The 23,156-nt window shown below is 39.4% G+C and overlaps 1 protein-coding gene across 2 annotated transcripts in view; it reads right to left on the bottom strand.

Annotated features, from left to right (window-relative positions):
* The window catches only part of LOC122795778 (transmembrane protein 14A-like), a 399,694-nt gene extending 376,741 nt beyond the window's left edge, over positions 1–22,953 (bottom strand). Inside the window, exon 1 of one of the 2 annotated variants that reach the window (XM_044064107.1) lies at positions 22,651–22,953. The gene's annotated coding sequence lies outside the window, so the exon portion shown is untranslated. Of the gene's footprint in view, positions 1–22,436; positions 22,591–22,650 lie in introns of those variants that run through there. The other variant, XM_044064109.1, reaches the window with a different exon arrangement.
* Positions 22,954–23,156: the final 203 nt, after the last annotated feature.

Below are 23,156 nucleotides of genomic sequence, written 5' to 3'. Positions count from 1 at the left end.
GTAGCCAAATATTTAAACTATAGAAAAATAAGAAAATGCTTCTAGGTATGAAAAAAACTATACAGAAATAAGACAGATGTGTGAAACACATTAAAACCCCAGAATTTTGACTTTATTTCCATCTCTTCTGCTGTACAGTAATAATGACACACACCATTCCTTTTCAGCATTGAACCTGGCCAGAAATGTTCCCCAGAAGTGTTGGTTCCTCACCCACCTATAGACTGCCTGAGAAGGCCACCCCTACCACCAGGACAGGCTGGGAGATGGCTCAAAAGAAAACTGCATGTGGATGGCACCATCCCGTTTCCTGCTAGACAGTTTCATTCTGAATACTGTAAACCAATTCTTGAACCTCCTTAATGAGGACTGCAACCTGTCCCACTTTTAAGCTTTTACTAATTGTGCTCATTGCACTTGCTGATACATTTCTGCTGCACCACCATCTATGCAAAACCAAAAGAAGTTTGTTGTAACACATGTATCATCCCTGTTTATAATTTAAGCATTTCTGACCTTGTTAAGGACATCAGGTGCTAATGCATACCAGTTAGTGGCTTGCAGGAAGAATACATACTAACTTAGTGGGGAACATGAGCTTTTACGGTGTGTGTGTGTAAGCGAAGAAGCATAAAAATGCAAGTGCTCAGTGTGACTGCGACTTTAAGGCCATTTTAATCACATGTAAAAATAAAGGGAAAATGGGCTTACAGTGACAGAAGAAAAACAAAGTTACTTATCCTAACTCACTAGCCCAGTCAGGGTAAACAGGAACATTTTTAACTATTCCATTAGAAAGCACCATATATTTATTTAAGAATTACATGTACAACTCTGTCAGACTATTTTAATATAACTGTTGTTCTAGGACATTTTAGCAATTAAATCTGCCTTTTTGTCACCCTACCTTCAGGTTTCAAGTTAAATTTAGTGATTGAAGGCCAGCTCCCTGGTGGAAAAAGATAATGTTCGGCTTACAACCCAGGCAGCTTGAGTTTCACTAGCATATCATGCTACTGCTGGAACTGGCACAGGGAGAGGAGTGGCAAGAGTTTGACAGCTGTCTCTCTTTGAGAGGAATGTGTGTGTGAGTGCATGCCTGGGATGCATGCTCCCATGGATGAATCCCAGCTGAGATTGGAGACCATTCAAGGATTGATTTCATGGAGGCAATGCTGCTTTGAAGGGTTACCTCTCTACCCCTGGAAGTGAGCGACATGCCCTCAGTGATGCCTACTGTGAGCCAAACACTTGGCGTGTCATTGGACATGCTCCATGGTATTACAGCCTTAAGCAAAAACTCTCTACCTTTAGATTAATAATGTTGCCGATTCCCACTCCTCAGCTCCCAACCCTAGCAGGAAAAAAAAAGGGTCACACAGCTCTTGCTTCCATGGTGAAAGAATGGGCTAATGCAGCAACCAAACAAGCAAAAAAAAAAAATGCAATGATTGTTTTCTGGATATATTCGATAAGAGAACAATCACTGTTCCAATCGTACTGAATGGCATGTCATATTAAACCTCAAAGCTGTCCTCACATGATAATGTCCCCTCAAACCTCACTTTTTCCAGCCTACCCCCCAGTGCCCCATGTCCATGCGAAGACCAGCTATCCTCCTACCCTGCTGACTTACTCTGGTATTGCTGGGGTCAACTGTACATCCTAAGGGCATCCTGAGGGCTTGGCTCATTTGTGCTTCCATCAGGGAGGTATTTTATTTATGCACTATCCACACCCTTTCCCCATCCCACCCCTATGCTTGTTGACTGCATCTGAGGGCAACTCCCCTCTTCTGGACCACTCCTCCCCTTAGGAGGCATATCAGTGAGCACCTTCCCACCCAGGACAAGCAAGCCTGTCCTTTCCCTGCTGCTCCATCAGTTGCTCGAACTGCCAAGCAAACCCATGTCAGCTGGACTGTAGTCATAATTTTATCCATCTGTGTCACTGGAGTGGGCATGTGGTAATGGTGTTTTTATCCTTTTCAGAGGTCAAATAAGGCACTCAGTTTTAGGTTTGGATCTGGGGGTGCTTTCTTTAGTTGTGAATCAGCCTTTCAGACTTGCAGAAACATGAGTTTCTATTAGTGGTATTTCAGAAATTTTATGAAATTTTGTATAAAACAGAAAAATGGAGAAATCAAGAAAAAACACAAATGAAAATATTTACTGAAGACTAAAATATGCCAAGGTTAGAGGTAAATAAGGTTCAACAACTAACAGTTAAGATAAAAATGGTGATGTACAACCAATCTGCAGGAAAGTCTCCAGGAATAGATGGTATTCTGGTGGAAGTTAGGAGGGAAGAAAGTGATATACGATCTTGAAAGTTTTGTTTAACAGTATTTTAAAAGGAAGGGAAGCACCAAAATCCCATTTCAATTTTAAATCATGATTATAAAGTGCTTATGTCCATAAAGGCTAGAAGAAAGGCAAAGATGATGCCATAGCTGATAGACATGGACCAATGTGGTTTTGTAGAGGGAAGGGTAAACATTTAACAACATTAACAGAACAATGATGATCCAGAGGGAAATAAAATATAAGAAAATACTGCTGTTATTGGTGGTTCTCGATGCAGAGATTGCATTTGATAGAGTAAGTTGGAATTTTAACAGTAGGGCAATGGAAAATGGAAACATAAGCATTAACTGATACAATACAAGGTTAATTGGAAGGATCTATGAGGGATCAGAGGCAAAAATCAAAGTGGGAAGGTTCCTCTCTGACAGGTTGTGTCTGGACAGAGGAACCAGGCAGGGGTGTCCTCCTTCCCTTTTGTTATTTGCATTATATTTAGAGCCATTGGCAAAGAAAATAAGGGACTAAAAAAAATCAAGGATATAATTGGTATGGTGTTCAAGAAAAGTTGTCTTTATTTGCAGATGATATTATTCTGTACCTGATAGAACCAGAAAAGGACATTTCACTGTTGAACATTCTGAGACAGTTCTGAGTTCTTTCTGAATATAAAATTAGTGAAAATAAAACAAAGGCTATAGCTATAAACTATGCACCCACACATGAATTAGTTCAGCAATACCCATGCTTATGGGGACATGATAAAATGAAGTATTTAAGAGTATGAATTAAAATGATTCAGTTATGGCAGCTGGGAAGAGACTAAACAAAAGATAATACAAAAACTGAGAAACTGTATGCTCTGTTATATGGATATGGATAGTAACATAAAAGCAGTTGAAATGTTTTTAGTCCATTTAGTTTTATGCACAGGTCAGGCATTTTTATCAACCAGAGAAGAAATTGTGGGGAGTAATTAATAAAGAGTTGAAGTATTTTATTTGGGAGGGGAAGAGGTCAAGAGTCAATTGTGATAAATTGATCCTTTCAGTAGGACAAGAAGGTTTAGGAGTACCTGATTTGAAAGGATATTTTAGAGCTACATATTTAAGGCTCTTGTACACAACACAAGCAGAAAACTGCTATTCAAAGGGGAAAGGGATGATGATGATGAAGCAGGGGGTAATTCAAGTAACAAGGAAAGAATACGATTTTGGATGCAGATCCTTGAGGAGAATGACAGTCATTCAAAATATTATATTCATAAAGTAACAGAAAGTATACCAAGAACTAATAAGCCAACACGAGCATGGAGAAATAGATTCTGCCAATAGGGATGACTGCAGTTATGGAGTATAGAGAATAGACAAGAAAGGTCTGGATTTTACCTGAGGAAGATGGCAAAGGAACAAAGGTAGTAGAAACAAATAATTAGAGAAGGAAAGGTAACAGAATAAGAAAAGGACAAGACGACATTTGGATTGCAGGCTAGTGACTGCCTTCCCTATCACAGATTAATATCAAAGTATAGACAAAGAGAAAGGGGAATCCTAAATAAAAAAATCTGTACTGGTTGAGTTTTACATTAAATCTAGAACAGAAGCTGCTGTTAAAATAGAGTAATTAGGAGGGCATGTAAAATATTGCACAATAACTACAGGAATCGATCCGAGGAGGTCAGAAAAGACAGGGAAGACAGATTAGATAAGCCACTTACAAGGAAACAATGGGAGGACATACATACGGCTCCCAAATATGCAACAAAATCTAGAAGATTTAGGATTTTTGTCTGAAAGTGTTTGCATAGATACTTTTGTACCCCAAGCAGACTCCAAAGATTTTTTCTTCAGGTAGACGGCAAATATTGGAAGTGTGACGGTGAAGGAAGATAACTGGGAACGCGTGTTTTGGGAGTGTACTTAGCTGACAGACTTTAAAAATCGCCACAGAGTACTCTGTCAATAATACTGGGTGACTAAATGAGTGTAATTAAGGAAACTATTTTTTTTTTTTTGAGCTGGGATGCAAGATCTGAACTGCCTTGACATAGTAAGACCTTGTTAAGTTTAATTCTGGTGGAAGGCATAAAAAGCAATTACTAGAAAATGGAAATCAAAATCTAAACCAACTATACTTGAAGTAGTAAATACTGCAACAAAGAGAAAAGAACAGGAAGTGGGTATCTTTAGAAAAGGACAGGAGTAAATTACACAGGAAAAATGGAAGTTGTGGGAACAATACATGAAGAAAAATGTTTTGGAGGCGAAATAAGGTTTAACAAAATGCTGGAACTGAATAATGTATGTAGGGTTGCTTAAATTAAATAATATATATGTGATGTGTGTGTTTGTAAATGTGAACTGGTTAATATGGTTTGATTACTTTTATATTATTCTTAAGTTTGCCTATGTCACAAGTTTTAATCCAGTAAAGGTGTTTACAAAAAAACAGCGTTGCTCAATCCTAGAAGCTTCAGTAAGAAATTGCTTATCTGACCCTAGAAAATACTGACATCAGGATCACCAGATGGGTTTGGTACAATGGTTAAGGTCTTCACTTCATAAACACAAGGTACAGGATTTGATTCAGACCTCAGGAAACTGGATAAGCTTAAAAGGACTCTTCAGTGCAGTTAGTTTAGTATTCACCTATGAACCATGGAAAAGAGGTTTCAGTGTAGACATAACACACCTTACCCATCAAAATTCAGTGCTTGCAACTCATTTAGACCCTTGACTCAGAATGTCTCTGTTACATGTGGCAGTGTGTCTGCATTCTTCTGCAATTCCATCACATCAAAACATATATTCCTATACATCAAGAATACAGTCTTGAACTCCTCCACATCTTAGTGACTATAAATAAAACTTCTTATCATATCTTTGCCAACTACAGAACCCATAAAGCATACCTAAGAAATTATCCCTTTAATGACAAAACAAACATTATTATTACTGAAGTGAAACTTACTTAGGCATGGTAGCACAAGTTCAAAGTGAAACGGAAGTGAGAATCAGCCGGACGGTGGCACTGTTCAGCACCTGACTGCATAAAAGACAATGCTGGTGCAACTGCTTTCTTATGAGTGGCCTGGATGAAAAATAATAAGTCTGCTAAATATGTAACTGTAGTACCTACTGTTATTTTCTGCAAATTTTTCTGTCATTAAAAGTCACGCATTTATTGGACAAAGCTAAATTCTGAAGCAGGACAGGCACAAAGCAAGATATGTAGACAGGTTCAAGAACTTGGAAGAAATGCAAGGCAATGCCTGAATACGGAGCATGAGCAAGACTCTGCTCTGCAGTACTCTAATGTAGACTGCAATCCATACCTCTCAACCTCTAAATGCTAGAAATCCGGACAGAGGCAAAAATAATGGGGGGACGACAACAAGGAGGACAAAAGACTAAAAATAGGGGTGGATTATAAATATTGTTCTTGTAAACACAGAAAATTGCATGAACAACAATTTTTGCATTAGCATGCTTTTTCTGAAGGTTGGGCGGCCACGGTGGTGCAGCGGTTACCGTTGTTGCCTCACAGCAAAAGGGTCTCCGGTTCGATCCTCAGCTGGGGTGCCTTCTGTGCAAAGTCTGCATGTCCTCCCTGTAGTTGCATGGGTTTCCTCCTGGTGCTCCGGTTTCCTCCCACATCCCAAAGACATGCTGTAGGTGGATTGGACACTCTAAACTGGCCCCGGGCGTGAGTGTGCCTTCGGTGGAAGGTTGGGCACTGGGCTGGCAATTCAACACCATAAAACTCTACTGCCAATCATGAGTGGACAGATGATTAATAATTAATTGAATGTGTTTTTTTACAATATATGTAAAATAATGTGACATTATATTTACACATACATTTTGTAGTATGTGTGTTTTTTTAGTATGTAAACATATATGCGTTTACACAGTTTTATTTGACTTTTTTAAAAACTGTGTCTTTAATGTCTATTTCAGTGTTGCACTACTAATTAATTATGTGATTTAATTGTTTAAAGTGTTTAAATGTGAAGAAAGGGTAGATGGATGTTTTCTGAAGAAGTTCATGATCATTAAATGTGAATGAAAGCTTAATGAAGTGTCCGTGCTTTTCTGAGGAATAGTGTTGGTTTTGATCTTTGTTTCTTTGTATTATGTATACATGATTCTCAGTTGTGCACATACTGAGTGCTGCTGATTAAGAGGATCAAATTGCACCCCACAATAAATACATGGGACAAGGGGTAAAGTGAAACTTAACAGCAAAAGAAATAAATAATTAAAAAAAAAAAATCCCCTAAACTACAGCGCTCAGAGAATGGTGCCCGCATGTGGCCAGAAATTGGTTTGCCCCTTATCTTTGTACAGTAACTTCAGATTTTCATACTCCCCTTCTCCCGGATGATCGAAAGCTGTAAGTCACCATCTTCCTTCTAGATTGGCAGGATCAAAAGATAACTTGCTGCAGAATGAAGGTACTGAAAGTGTGAATCTCTACACTTCTTAGGCTATGAATTGATGACGCTTAAATCTGAGCAATTACTTTCTTGTGGTTGTTGTCAGGGTAGAACCATGGCAAAGACTACATGCAGATAGTAACTGTATTTTGATGAGTCTGCCATCCTTTCCTCAAATTTGATCTGCTGTAAGTAGAATTTAATTATAGACTTCAACTTACATGATATGGTGCATGGCTTTTAGGGAAAGGGGAAGCAGGAATGGGAGGGTCACTTGTTTAACTCTGATCAGTTTAATACAAAGAATTCCTAAAAAAATTGTTGGTAGCTGTTCGGTTAGCGGAAATGATGTGAAAGAGTGAAATGACTACTCCCTTGACATATGTCAGAAAAGTGCTAACAAACCGCTTGCATAAGGTGTCAACAGGGAGAAGTGCTTATTGACATACCAGGCCAGAACCGGAAATGTTAGCAGTTTAATGGGTAGCAGCACACTTACCATTTGGTGATAGAAGGTTGTAGGTTCTAGTCCTATACCAGATAGTTATAGTTGGATTACTTTTCTAATACTGACACTGCAGAGTAGCATAAGGGGATTGCTGCATCCCCGAGTGTGTCATGTTTCAGATGAGATGTTAAACCGAGGAGCTATCTGCCCGAGTTGGGGGTAGCTCAGGCCATGGCTCATAGCCTTCCATCTCCAAAATTAGGAACACTAACCCTCATAATGTGGAATAAATGGGTAACATCTGGAACACATACTAACAGCCTACTAAACAACTTCAACAAAGAAGGTCACAGGATGGTTAAAATATGCTGTTTTTTATTTATGAAAATGATCTTTTAATGAATTATGTGTTGTGTAATGTGCTGAATCAAGACATTTTGTTATCATTTCAATTTAAAATGCTTCACTTGGCTGTATAAAGCCTTGCAACAAACTTACTCCAACTGTACATACCCCTGTAACAAACTTACTCCAATTGTATTTACTTCATGTCATACTACTGCTGTATATTCTACAGTAATGTACTCATGTCGCATGTATTTTCTTTATTTATTATTTTATTTATTTATTTTACATTTGTTGACCGGGCTAGTCTAGCTGGATACATGTCCATTTTCAGTAGAGGCCCGGGGAGAAAAGCTCCACAAAAACAGAGGTAGTTAAACAGAAACATCAGAAGATTGAGTAAATATTATTACATTCAAGGAGAAATCAGACACACAGGTTATACAAATGGTTAAAAGAGGTACATACTTAGAAGGATCTAACTTAGATTAGTCTAGCATGGCTACAATACAATATGAAACCTTAAGGTTTTTGGGTTAGGTAGAGGCTTTAGTGGGCCAGGAGAGTTTACTATTAGTCAGGATTAGAGCAAGGGCATAGCCATTGGGACTTGTATTTTCTTTATGTTATTGCATCTCTTGTATGTTTTCGGTTTCTTGTCACCTGTGGAGCTTTTCTCCCCAGGCCTCCACTGAAAATGGACTCTTTGGCCTGGTAGACTATCCCAGTAAACAAATGCATATAAATAAAATGAATATGTTTCACTTCTATATTACCGTGGATATCAGTTAATATGTAGCCAGTTTCTAACTCTTGCCCTTACTGAACCATCAGCTTCAGCCTTCACCTAGGGAAAAACAAGTACACAATCAATTGCATTACATCCCTCCAAAATTAGAAAATGGAAGAAGACAAACTGCACTTCCTCTCGCCTGTTAATTGCTTGGGGGGGGGGGGGGGCAGCTATCACAGTACTTAACCTATAAACCTAAACTACAAAAACAATTTTCCCCAACTTTTAACAAACGTAACTAACAAACTGTATCAAGCAGTTATCTCAATGAGTCCATAATAATATACATTTTAATGTAATGTTAGTATTTAATGGAAAGTCACATAACAGCACTTATTCATACAGTTAAATATTAGGACAAACACTAGGGCACCAGGAAAAGTGAAAAATAGGAAAGAGCACCCAAATTAAAAAAAAAAGAAAACTGCCTCATCCGGATCTAGAAAATGAAGAGAGGATGGGCAAAAAATAAATATACAGCACTATCTTCTTCTCTGACTTTAGTTTTGGTGTCTTCTCTAGAGGTACATGCTGTTCAAGGCAGATACTCTGTCTGACTGGCTGTTAAAGCAGTCAATCTTATGACAAACACTAGACTACGTGAAAAATAGATGTTCCCCCTCATCATAATAAAGATGAGAAAAAAGGCTCATATATATATATATATATATATATATATATATATATATATATATATATAAAAAAAAAAAAAAAAGCCTCCTCTGGATCCTGAAAAGGAACAGAGTATAGTAAAAAAGTAAAAATGCTGTTGTCTTTCGGCTTTTCCCGGTTAGGGGTCGCCACAGCAGAACTCCGGTCCGCTAATGACTGGCAGTAGATTTTCATGATGCCGAGTTGCCAGCTCGACTCCCATCCTTCAACGAAGGCACAGCCATTCACGCATGTCTTTCGGAACGCCACTCGACCCGTGGGGAGGACATGCAGACTCTGCACAGAAGGCACTCCCCGCACACTAGCTGAGAATCGAACAGAAGAACCTCCTGCTGTGAGGCAACAATGCTACTGCTGCACCACCGCGGATTAACACTTTATTCTTTGTGACTTCAGTTCTGGCGTCCAGTTGAGAGAGGGACATGTTATTCAAGGCACAGCCTCCCTCCACCTGGCTGCTGAAGCAGTATTGCAAGACAAACACTAGAGCATCAGGAAAACTGAAAAACAGGTGTTCCCCTCATCTTAAAGACACAAAGAGCACACAAATGAAAAAGCCTCCTCTGGAGCTTGAAAAGATAAGGAGGGTGGGCAAAATGTTAACAGTTTCTCCTTCTTTGACTTTAGTTCTACTGTCTGCTCAAAAGGGCATTCTCTTAAAGACAGACATTCACTCCATTTATCTGCCACAGCAGTCAATTTTATGACAAATACTGTGCCAGGAAAAGTGGAAAATAGTTATGCCCTTCATCTTAATAAAGATGAGGGAAGCGTACCTAGATTAAAAAATGCCTCCTCCACATCCTGGAAAGGAAGGAAGTGTGAGGAAAAAAATACAACACTTTCTTATTCCTTAACTTTAGTTGTTTATGAGATTTCGTAGAAATTGGCTTTGCATTCTAAAAATGAAAATTAAAGCAGATGGAAGGTTGGCTACAGACACAAGGTGCAAGGTTTGATTCTCACATAGGGTAATTAACTAGGCTTAAAATGGTCTACAAGGGCAGTTAGCCCAGTACTAATCTATAAACCTATAACAAATGTTCTTTACACTTAGCATCCACAGACTTCTTAGATGTTATAGACAAAAGAAAAAAAAAACAAAAACAGTTCCTGCTTACTATTTGTCTACTTTATGAAAAGGAAATGTCACTTACATAAAACACTTTTCAAATGGTTAGGAGGCAGACTTAAATTTTTATGAGAAATTTACTAAAAAAAATGGGGGTATAATGATTAAGATATTTACCTCACAGACACAAGATACAAACTGGCTGGGCTCAAAATACACCATAAGGGCAATTAGCCTAGACTTACTTATGAACACTACAAGTAATTAGCCCTTTTTTCTTTCTAGTAAAATGGTGATCATTTAACTATTTTATCATTATGAATAATCAAACTCAAGAAATACATGAAGCTGCAAATTTTGTGCTTTACCTGGTAAACTGTTTGCTATTTTACGCATTACAAAGGAATACACTGACAGGTAACGATGACAGAAAGAACAGTCCTGCTGTGTGAAGCACTCGTCAAAAAAGTAAATCTTCAAATCATACAGATGTCTGCGTCTTTGTATGGTCACCCTCCTGCATATGATGCCAGTATAGATTTTTTTCACTTCTACATGAGACATACAGTGGATATAAAACGTGTACACATCCCTGTTAAAATGCTTTTTTTTTGTGATATAAAAAATGAGACCACAATAAATCATTTCAAAACTTTTCCCACCTTTAATGTGACCTATAACTTGTACAATTCAATTGAAAAACAAACAAATCTGTTAAGGGAAACATATATTAAAAAAAACATACACTAAGCTGGTTGCATAAGTGTGCACACCCTTAAATTAATACTTTGCTGAAGCACCTTTTAATTTAATTACAGCATTCAGTCTTCTTGGGTACACACCTGCCATCAATTAAAGGGACTCTGATTAACCCCAAATAAAGTTCAGTAGGATTTTCCTGACATTTACGCAGTTGCCTGCTACAGCAAAAGCAATGGTTCTCAGAGAGCTTACAAAGCATCAAAGGGATCTCATTGTTGAAAGGTACGAGTCAAGAGAAGGGTACAAAAAATTTCTACAGCATTGGATATACCATGGAACACGGTGAAGACAGTCATCAAAAAGTGGAGAAAATATGGGACAACAGTGACATTGCAAAGAACTGGACGTCCCTCCAAAATTGATGAAAAGACAAGATGCAAACTGGTCAGGGAGGCTACCAGGAGACCTACAGCAACACTGAAGGAGCTCCAGGAATTTCTGGCAAGTACTGGTTGTGTACTACATGTGACAACAATCTCTCGTATTCTCCATATGTCTGGATTATGGGGTAGGGATGCAAGACAGAAGCCTTTTCTTACACAGAAAAACATCCAGGCCCAGCTAAAAATCTGCAAAACAATACATCAAGACTCCCAAAACCATATGGGAAAATGTGTTATGTCTCAAGCTGACAGATTTGGAGTGCTTTTGCAAGGAAGAATGGGCAAATATTGCCAAGTCAAGATGTGCCATGCTGATAGACTCTTACCTAAGAAGACTGAATGTTGTAATTAAATCAAAAGGTGTTTCAACAAAAGTATTAGTTTAAGGGTGTGCACACTTATGCAACCAGCTTATTGTACGTTTTTTTATTTTTTTATATTTGTCCCCTAACAGATTTGTTTGTTTTTCAATTAAATTGCACAGGTTATAGGTCACATTAAAGGTAGGAAAAGTTTTGAAATGATTTATTGTAGTCTAATTTTTTTATATCACAAAAACCTGGCATTTTAACAGGGGTGTGTACACTTTTTATATCCACTGTAAATATCTGTATAATTACAAATAAAGCTTTATCAAGCCACACATCTTTAGCTTTCAAAGCACTGCAAACTGTTCACAGATGCCCAGTGTCATTTCCAAATACTAACAAGAGTCCTGCAGTGGGAAAAGTTCTGTTCTTCCCAATGGTAAGACTCCATGAGCTAGAATCACTGAATCGGATTTTCAATGAAAAGTTCACTACAAATCATTTTACACACAAACACACGCGATTTCTTTCTCCCCTGCTGTTTATGTTTTGGCTCTCTCTCTCCTCACCATTAAGATTTGGTTCCATATTGTCAGCTCCCATATTGTTTGGTCCTCTCCGTTCTCAGAACCATAGCAGTACTCCCAAGTATGGCCCACACTGGAGGGGTCTCCATTTCAGAAGAGCTTGTACTCATGAGGGGTGCTAAATTCAATCATATGCAGGTTCTGAGGGGTGCAAGCCACCATGCACAAACAGTGAAATGCGCCAGGCAAAGAGCTGCCATAGTGTGGCTTGCAGGGGAGCTCCGTCTGTAACTCATTCATACCCAGTGCGTGTGAAATGTCACAATCCATCAGTCTATTCTCAATTTTAGATTCTAAAGCATTTTCTGAAAATCAAACTAAAGAACAAATGCCAGACAAATATAAACATATTCTGACCAGTAAATGCTATTAAAAAAAGAGCAAAAAAGTATTATGTTTGGCACCAACTCTTTACAATCACAGAAGCTGGTGTATTCATAGTTTCTATACCAATACTATAATATATTGTAATGCAGAAAAATCCAAAATTACAATTTTTAATTTTTCACATTCACCTGTTCAAATCACTGAAACTGTACAGCTTACACACATGGTGTCAGCAGCACTTTAGTTCAGAAAACTTGAATTTTTACAAAAGGGCAAGAAATTCCCAAGTGCTTATTTATTAAAATATTAAAATTTCTGCTTACTTGATCCAGCCACATCATGCAGAGGGATAACGCCCTTACTGAACCCCAGAACATCTCTGTTCAACTAGTGGCATATGTGCTGGAGGGATCAGGCTGGGGAGAATGGAAGTGAGAGACCAACGCTGGCTCATTTATCCTGGTGGGAGAAGGACTGCCTAGTCACACTGCAAAAGCAGCATTAAGAACCTAGCGAGTTCCACTCTGCAAGCAGCATACCATATGGTCAGAGGCTGCCCATGCACTGAAGTGTGTCTACACTTCCGGAAGGCAACAACTGCAGAGTTTGCAAGGCTACAGCTGGGTAAAGGGAAGTTTGTACATTCCCTGGCAGCACTAGGACTTTGCATCAGCATCCTAGATATTCCACACTGGCCTGTGACATGGCTCAGTTTGAGCCTGGGGAGGCTAAGACTGCTTTGATAGACCCAGTGAACAAGGAGAGGAGTTAATGGCAGAAGATCGCTGCAGGAAGGGGAAAAATTATGCCTATTTGCATAAATAAAAATACAAATAATCCTTAAGCCGTACAACTTACAGTGTAATTATCAATGTCAGTTTTCTCAAAACATCATTTAAGGTTTAGTATGCAAGTCAGCTGGTTATGGAAATATTAATGTGTGTATGGAAACATCTCTTAATTACTGGCAAACAATTAGCAATATTTCCAGTGTAGTGCATCACACATGGATAGTGACAGTCTATTTTTCTGCCTCTCACCATGACATTTCACAAAGTTCCCTCTCAGTTACATGTACCTCACTCGGTTATGAAAATATGAATGCAAATATCAATACCAAGTAAAACAGTGGTTAACAGATTCAAAGGTATTCCAGGGCCAGTGCGTCTCAAGACCATTCACACATTGTCAGTACTCTCCTGCAGGCCACATCTCCTTTCTACAGGAAGGCCAAGCCAATCAATCCCACAGTATATTTGTGGATACCCATCCAGTCATCTAACCTATATTTAAAGAAAGAAAGGAGGTTGTATTGCTTAACATACAAGAGAAGTATCTTCCAGAGGTTTGGGAGGCACTGCATTTTATTTATCTGTTGGTGAAGATTTAGGTCCCTGGTTCTAGTTTTGTACTTGCAGAAAACAGGAGGCTCAGGACAATTTGGTCGCTAATGGCAAGTCTATAAGGCATTGAACAAAGGGATATTGATTCCACCTCTCTTGGCAGTTCAGGGACTTTAGGCCTGTGATTTTTTGATTAAGAACCTTTAAATATTTTTAATTGTTTTTAATAGGTTTAGTGAGATACATCCAAAATGGGGTGTTGTACTCTATAACTGGCCTGATCAATGCTGAGCAAAAGGGACTGATTATCTCTTTAGCCACTGATGATATTCCTTTGGCAATTAACTGGGTTAAATAAAAGGATTTTCTGACAACTTTTGTTAGAAGATGGTCAAAAGAGGGACCTATCAACCCAAGTACCTATATCCCTAACCACATTTTCGTTAAGTAAAGGTGTTTTGTTTAGACTGTATAATGAGGGCAAGTTTATCTACCAAAAGTGATGATACTACACTTTTTAGCATTTAGCTTGAGCCCATTTTTAGTTTACTAAAGGGAGTTCATTCCTGAGGGTTTGGGGCTTATAGTACAACTTAACACCCCCCCCCCCCCATAAACACACAGTTTGTAACCATCTGCAAACTTTGTCAGTTAAAGGTCTTGGTTCTCTGGGTTGTAGCTCTGAGAAGCAAATAAAAAAAAAATGAAATATTCCAGCACTAAGCCATGATGGACACAACTGTGTAGGTTCTGTCTTTCAACCAGTTTGCTATCCATCTTATGACATGTAGATCAGTTTTAAAACATTTAGCTTTTGTGTGATATCAGCATGTGAAATGGTTTCAAATACCTTAGCCAGATCAAGATATGCCCAATGCACTGCATGGCCACCCTCTACAGTCTCTGTAACCCTTTCAAGGAAATTTGCAAGATTAGATGACATGCTGCAGGTAGACTGGACACTCTAAATTGGCCCTAGGTGCGAGTGCGTGTGTGTGTGTGTGCCTTCTGTGGAAGGTTGGGCGCCGGGCTGGCAACTCGACACTGTAAAACTCCACTGCCAATCATGAGCAGACAGATGATCCGCTGTGGCGACCCCTAACCGGGAAAAGCCGAAAGAAGAAGAAGAAGACAGGCAGGATCTATTAATCACAAAACAACACTTTTGGGGTTAAGTCTAATAAAATTCTTGATATCACTGCTTATGAGGTCAGTTATAATATGTTCTATAACTTTGCACATGAGGCTTGTAAAGCTGATAGGTCTGCAACTACCAGGCTCAGATGAAAGGACACCCTTATGTAGGGAAGTCAGTACTGCTGTGTGCCACTCATTAGGGACAAAAGCAGCAACTAAACATAAGTAAAACAGTTTGAGAAGTGTGTTTGCAAGGGCATGTTTAACACTATTAATTAAGAAGCCAGGTCCCATGGAGGTAATATTTTTGGTCCTGGTTGTCATTTTTAGTAAATGATTTTTAAAGATAGAGGGAGAGTATGGGATTCAGATATTCTGAAGCTTTGACTATAGGTGTCAGGGGGTGAAGGCGGCACAAAATTTGTTCACAAGGATACTGGCAATGTCAAATGGGTCAGAATAGGAGGTTCTATTATGAATAGGTTCTGAGCAATGTAGACTACTGTTTTTTAGTTTTCTAACATAGCTAAAGAATACTTTATAATTATCATTGACTTCAGAGGTCAGTCTAAGTTCATGGACTCCTTTATTGGACCTCATAGTGTTCTTCAGTTTTATTTATTTTTTAATGGTTTTGATATTACCCTTGAGAAGACGTGTTCTGGCCCTACTAAATAATTTATGGAGCTTCTTTCTTTTGTTTAGTTTATTTTTGACAGTGGCCACCAGTGTGGTTTGTCAATATCCCCACTGCCATATATTCTAGATTAACAATCTTACTCTTATTTTGTTTCTTACACTATACTATTTTATAATCTGCCTATTATTAATTGGTAACTCACTTAGAATCCCCAAAAAATGTCACAATGTCATAAGGAGCTACGGGTGTTACACAAAAGCATACAAAAAGGTGGTATAGGTGTGACTGAATTAAGCCATACATCCCACTCACAAGCAGGGATAACATCATAAAGTGGTGTGAAAAGATGCCGAGAGGGTAACACCCTCACAGATATGGTGACATGCCCCTCTGTGCCCACCCAACTGTAGTAGCGCAGGCTCTCATTTGAACATCAATTTCACTACTACGGGTTGAAGACCAGCATTGTCCTCTGCATACTCACCCTCCCTTATTGAAGATGCAAGCAGGCCAACCCCTCATCATTCCTCTTTCACCCAAACAGCTTCAGTAGAAGCCTAAGCAGCTACCTGACCTCACACTGCCTAGGCCGCAGTCAAAACTCCCCTTGTGCCATGGAGCTGGCAGGCTACTATTTATGTTTATTGCCAACAATGGATGCAAACATGCTCACATTTTACTCTTCAGATCCCCAAATTCTTTAGAGAACAGTTATTATAATGTATAGCCTTTATTCTTACAGTTATTAATATTGGTGACTTTCTTGTTGTCATCCATAGCAAATCAAAAATGAAACAAAATGCGCCTCAGCTCAAATATAAGCACTCTAGTGTGAACATTTCTGGAGAAAGGACATTCTCTATTTTGTGTAAGAGGCTAACTGCTTTGGTTCTGACCAAATGCATGCTGACAAAACAATACCTACACAAAAAAGGAAAGACTGGTTGGTATATAAAGGACTAAAGTATCTCCTATTACGGTAGCTAATATTCTTGCATTGGAGAATCAGAGACCACAGGTAACCCAAGTGGTTTCTTGTGTAAAAGGTTATAATACAATAGCATCTGCTTCCAAATGTAAGGATAGTTACAACTGCAAATGCCATGGCATAAACTAGAAATTACATTTTAAAAGTTTTGGAATATTTACCATGGTTTTATTTGATTAAGTTTTAGATTTTATTAAATACTCCCCCTCCCTCCCGAATGTCCAAATGGATAAATGCTTCTGTGCAGGTCTGTCATTTGAGTTTTATTCATTACTGAAAAGATATACTGTCCAGAAACAGGCACTGTCCTCATTTGGGAAGGTACAGAAGCTACACATGGGGTGGTGGGAGCTATACATACCTCTCAACTGTCCAGACTTTCACAGAATGTCCAGAATTTGCCTCATTTTTGGCCTCTTCCCATAAAATTTGTGGTTTTCTAGCAAATCACTGAGGTTTGAACTTGCTAAATAATGACATACATTTGAGTTTCAGACTTAAAAGCCTTCAGAAAATGCTTGCTAACACAAATCCCATTATTCTAGGAACTTTCTAAGTTTATAAGGCCAATATTTAAAATCTGTCCGTATTTCTGAGCCTTTGTTCTCCCACTGTTTCAGGCTTTGTCCAGACCACTTGTGCTAAGCATGGCCAGCCTTAGGCATAGGCGAACTAGGCAACCGCCTAGGGTGCCGTACAGGCCAGCCTCAAAGGGCACAATTTTAATGTACAGTTGTTTTCTGTTTTCTCCACTTCCTAAAGTACTTTACTTTTCTCTCCACTTCTCTGCCAGACTTCTCCACTTGTTCTGTAGAATCTGCACCCTCCCCCCACTTCCGTAATCTAAAGCATGACCTCACAGCACATAGCACGGCCAGCTACTGTATTCTTCCATCCCCCCCCCCCACATCTGTGATCAGTCAGTAGCTAACTGGCTACTGTTCTTGAGCTTTATTTAAAGCATTCAGTCAGTGATGCTTTCGTACCACTGACGTCCCTGGCTACTGCTCCAATTTTCATCTGTTTCCGGAAGAAAAAAAAATAAACATCCCGCTTTTCTGGAAATGGACTTCTTACATACCTCAGGCTCTAGGAACTTTATTTTTCTCTGCTTCTTGGTAATAGCGCTCCAGATTGGAAAGAGTTCGCAACGGACAGATAGCCCCAAGTTCAAAGTCAACTCCATCAAGTCCACTCTGGTGGACAGTCACCGACTCAGGCAACGAACAGAACCATGGGCGTACCGCAGGTTGTCAGTGGCAAGAAAGGGCGACATCACAGCCAGGTAAGGGAACATCATAACCATGTCAATATTTAAAGTTTGAATCTTAATTTCAGCTACTGTACATTAGCATTCTGGTAATGCGTGGTGCTTTAACTTTAGCAGACTACTTACAACTATAAATGAATGTGCATTAAGTGAGTGAATGTAGTTTTTAACATTATCCACAAGTAGCAGACAGTTTGAAAATGTATTGTGTTCGTCTCATAATATTGTGGAAACTTCTAAAATGCCACAGGTATTATTTTAGGAGTGTGTATCTGCCATGAAAGCAGGTGTGTCTGAACTCTTGTGCCCAAGTGAGACAAAACACTGAGGCTGTATGCAAACTAGGGGAAGTAATACTGGACTCCATAGAGATAGTAAAACGGGCGTTCCAGATGAGCACAACTGGAACATGACCTTTGCTTCCTGCTGAATGAAAGCTGGCAACATGGTGTAAAGACATCTGTATTGTTACTCTCAAAGGGTCTATTTTTAACTTACTGATAGAGCCCAATTTAGATCTTTATAAAGTAGGTGATGCAAGGGGTCCTTACTAGAACTGATATAAAAGGATATCGCACATAATGCTTTGCAGTGCACTTGGAAGTTAATCCACCAAGTCCATGCTATATGCGCACTCTTTTTGACACCTGGGACTTTGGCTTGTTATGTCACCCTGCTGTTCTCACGCTAGTGTTTGGATTGGAATCCTCAGCATCATTTAGTAGCACATCAGAAGGGAATCACTGTACCTTCAGGAGTGCCCCCCCCCCCCATTGAGTGCTATCTCCATAACCGCTCAGACTAAGAAAAGCTGTTTTCATGGTGGCGGGTGGGTCTACTGGTAGGGACCTAGAAAAAAGTGAAAAGCGAGACGCATTGCTTTTTAAAAATTTACTTGCATGTTGAGGTTTGGGGTAGCAGGTGCAGGTTTGCAGATGAAGGAGAGTGGGAGCTAAACAGGTATGTCGCATGTCAACACCATCCACTTCCCCAAGCATTCACCTGGTTGAGGAGCTATAGGACCTTGAATTTTTTTTAGACATTGAAGATGCTTCAAAATGCTAATTATTTTCAGGGATTGATTTGAAATGGCGTGATTACAAAAAAGCAGCCAGTCTGATTCTGGGACACGTTTTATGATAGGAACAATGCTGATGAATATGCACCCATCTACTCAAGGCACACACAAAGGTTTACCTCATAGCTCTCAACAAATCAAGGACAAATCTCTAAGAATCAGGGACACATCCAGAAATAACCAGGTGCACTTTTAAAATATAAGCGCCATCAACTTTAGACAGTGAACAGCTGCGGTGGTACAGCAGTAGTGTTGTTGCCTCACAGCAAGAGGTTCTCCTGTTTGATTCTTGGCTGGAGTGCTTTCTGTGTGGAGTCTGCTTGTCCTCCCCGCGGTCGAGTGGCCTCCGAAAGACATGCATGAATGGGAGTGCCTTCGCTGAAGGTTGGGCGTCGGGCTGGCAACTCGGCACCATAAAAATCGACTGCCAATCATTAGCGGACCACAGTTCCGCTGTGGCGACCCCTAACCGGGAAAAGCCGAAAAGACAAACATCAACTTTAGACAGTGACAGAATAAGAGAAAGTGAATTTAATATAGTCATTAATTCTAAAGTGTACTTCACCAGCATTTCTCCAAAAGTCACCAGTATTGGAGGGATTAAGAGCCCAGAACTAAAATCTGAGTCAGAATTAGGAAGGTATGGTTTACTGCCATTGTGGTTCATCCTGAAGTAATATGATCTCAATATACCAATACAGGGAGGATGCAGCAGTCCACTGACGCTCCAAAGCCAATTGTGCACATCGTAACTGGCTAGACATGTGGTGTGTGTGCAGACATGCGCATAGCCTTGAGTAAACCACAAGTGAGTTTTGAAGAGCTGGTGATCAAACCCAGGCATGTTTATATCACCCAAGGGGTCGGAAATAAAGTTGGATTTAATGAGGATGGGGATCTGTGATGGTCATATCTCACAACAATCACTGATTTCAGGGACTTCTCTGATTTTAGCTCAGACTTTTGATTTGTCCCCCCTAATCCTTCTTTAAACTGACAATTTGGAGATAAAAGGGCATGGAATAATTAAAATTACAGACTTATTTTGCTTCATAAAATGCACGTTAATTCACATTCTCTTTTTTCCTGTCAACTTTTCAAGTTAACAATACTCTCAGATGTACAGATTTTCGCAGAATATCCAGATTTTTGTCTCACATGTTTGGTCTGTTTTTCATAAAGTTATGGTTCTGGCAAATTAGTGGTAAATCATCAAAGACTGAAGTTAGAAAATAATGACAGGCATTTGAGTCTCAGACTTCGTACCCTACAGAAGATTAATTCTATCAACTTTCTAAGCCTGCAAAAACCAGGTTTAAAAACTGCCCCTATCTTTGGGCCGTTGTCCCATTTTTATCTATGGCTTTGTCCAGCTTTCTTGCTCTTAGAGGATGAGAGATACAGTAATGATTACAGGACTAATATTTTAAACCATGTTTCTTATTAGCCCCTGATTATTTCTGGATTTATCTCTTGATTCAGGATATAAATGGTTGAGGGCTGTGATGAACATTTTCTGAGATGCTTATTCCAGAGACATTCTAAATAACATAGACCTGAATTGCCATTCCTGATGGAATACTTTGTGTGCCAGCCATGAAGACTTCCCATAATTTACAGACTGCCCTTTAGCCAGACTTAGGTTTATTCTCACAACTGTATATGTTGGCCTTCACCCACCTTGTACAAACAAAATGTACACATCTCTTTCCACCAGTTGTTGTTGTTGCTGTGTCTTTTCGGCTTATGGGTTAGGGGTCACCACAGCAGAACTCCGGTCCGCTAATGTTTGGTAGTGGATTTTTAAGTGCCGAGTTACCAGCCCTGATGCACAACCTTCAGCGAAGGCACGCCCATTCACGCATGCCTCCACACAGAAGACGCTCTAGTTGAGAATCAAACGGGACAACGTCTTGCTGTGAGGCAACAACGCTACCGCAGCACCACTACCACGGGTATCTCTTTCCACCAGTAATACTCTTTAAAATTGAAAGAACTGGAGTACCTTTGGTGGGAGTGACCCATCTGTGGATGTCGCTCAAATAGGGGTGTTCCTTAAGTACGGTGTGGGTGGAGCTTAAGGGGCACCAGACCAGTACTTCTCCTAGGGCGCCGTTTCAGCTAAGGCCGGCCCTGGCGCTAAGCAGCTGAGAGTTATGGAACTATATTATGGAAGCTGGTGTGCAGGTCAGTGTACAATTGCAAAAATCTTGTCTATACTCCTCTTTATTTCTCCCACTAAGTGGCTGGTGCTGGTGTTGGAGTTGTAGCTATGTACTAATTTCGGTCTTGTCCAGCTGTTACTGATTTGATCCTTATCCTCTCAAGCTAAAAAAAGGCAAATGTGCCATACCACAGCAAAGTGAGACAGTGACTAATATAGGTACACTAAGGCAACATGCATGCCTATTGATCAGTAGGTATCTGTTCCAAGGAATCCTCTCTCTGCATCCTTATATTTATACAGCACGACGCCCACCTTTATGTCATGCATTGCAGGGGAATATTGTGGCAGCACCAGGTAAGGTTGTAGAACTACCTAGCCCCAAGTAAAAAAACAGTGGTTACCATAGCTCTTGACTACTGTAGTCAAGAATCGGAAAAGCCACACATAATAGGGGACAACGGCCAAAAATTAGGGTACATTTTTAAATGTAATTCACTGAAAAGCATATCTCTCAAGTATACCGCATCATGAGGAACGTTCCTCATTTTGGATCTTAAAAAAAGTCCATGTTCCTCACAGTTCTACATTGAGAGGGTCTGTCACACATTCATTTATAAGAATTTTTTTTACCTGATGTCCATGATTAATAATACTGAGTCAGATTAATTCATCAAAACAACGGTTTATAAGTATTGCTTAACACATCTTAACTATGTTTTGAGTCATCATTTAATTTACTAAGCTGTCAGTATGTGTTCCACATTGTGGGAGGTGGGAAGTTGAGAGTTATGCTGAAAAAGTTATAGAGCAACATTTTTAGCATCAAACTACATTTCCTGGAAAATAAAGTATGAAACTAATGTCTGGCACTGATTTCAATCCTTACATATCGCCAAAATGAGGCAAAATCAGAGACGGCTGAGCGGTATGATAGTCAGTATTTACATCTGCAAAGGCAATCCAATTGCCACATTATATTTGCCATAATGCATATGAGCAAATGGCAGACTTTATTTCCAGGAAACCTTACAATCATACAACTGACAACTTTTCGGGAATATACAGTAAACTGGAACTATATCACTCTGGCAGCAGAATTAAATCTCCATTGACTTCCGATGCAGACATAATAAATTGCTTCATTATTTCTCAACATACACAGCTCATCTTAACAATCAACATGTTAGCTTCACTTATTGAGATATAAAGCGACCAATATTTATTTTTTTTCTAAGTAAACACTATAAAGATTATGCAAAAGTCACTCGTGCCTTTGATTGGCCCTGTTTTGAAGTACTAGGTAGAGCTAAACGTTCACCTCCACCAATAATACAGACATTCAAAGACATAAGCAAAACTTTAGAATTTACTTGACCTTCACTGATACAGGTTCGCAAAACAGGTCTGACACCGCTGAGCACGACCACTTCGGGTAAAGCTTTAGTCTGTACAGTGTACACACAAAATAAATAAAAAATAACCCCTTTACTTTGCTGCAAGGCTATAAGAGCCAACTAGCTTGCATGGGACTGATTTAAGCGTATTAGAAGAAAGCTTTAAATAAATAAACAAGTAAAACATAACAGCACCTTATGTTTTCTTAGGCTTGACCTTTAGCACCAGAATACTTAAGGGGGCGTAAACCACTGACAGAAAGAGAAGCAAAAGCCTATTCCAAGCGTACAATACGTAAATTACACATCAACTAGATGTTGCTTCCAGCTCCACCGCGGTAATGCACAACGAGGATAGGAAGTTTTGAACTGCTACTATTAGAAACGCTGTGATACTGTGTTTTTAAAAGAAATGGGAAGTTGCCCGTGTGATCATACGGTATAGGGCTGTTTCCGACAATGACTTCCAGGGACTACAAATTGAAGCCAGTATACGTACATAATGCGTCGGAACGTATTCGGTATATAGAGAATCACGTGGTAGTGGGAACTGGTCTGCCTGTGTTACAGGGGACTGTATGATGCGGACTAAGGTTCATAGGTTCATACTAGGCTATGTGCCCTAGGGCATTTATAAGCCTAGCCAGAATGTGTTTGGCTTTCGCCACCCATTTTAAATTTATTTTGCTATGCCCTTTTTC

Source organism: Protopterus annectens, chromosome 2.part2 (assembly GCF_019279795.1).
Source record: "Protopterus annectens isolate FY-2018-M chromosome 2.part2, PAN1.0, whole genome shotgun sequence".
NCBI classification, from domain to species: Eukaryota; Metazoa; Chordata; order Ceratodontiformes; family Protopteridae; genus Protopterus; species Protopterus annectens.
This window is presented reverse-complemented; position numbering and strand designations above follow the sequence as displayed.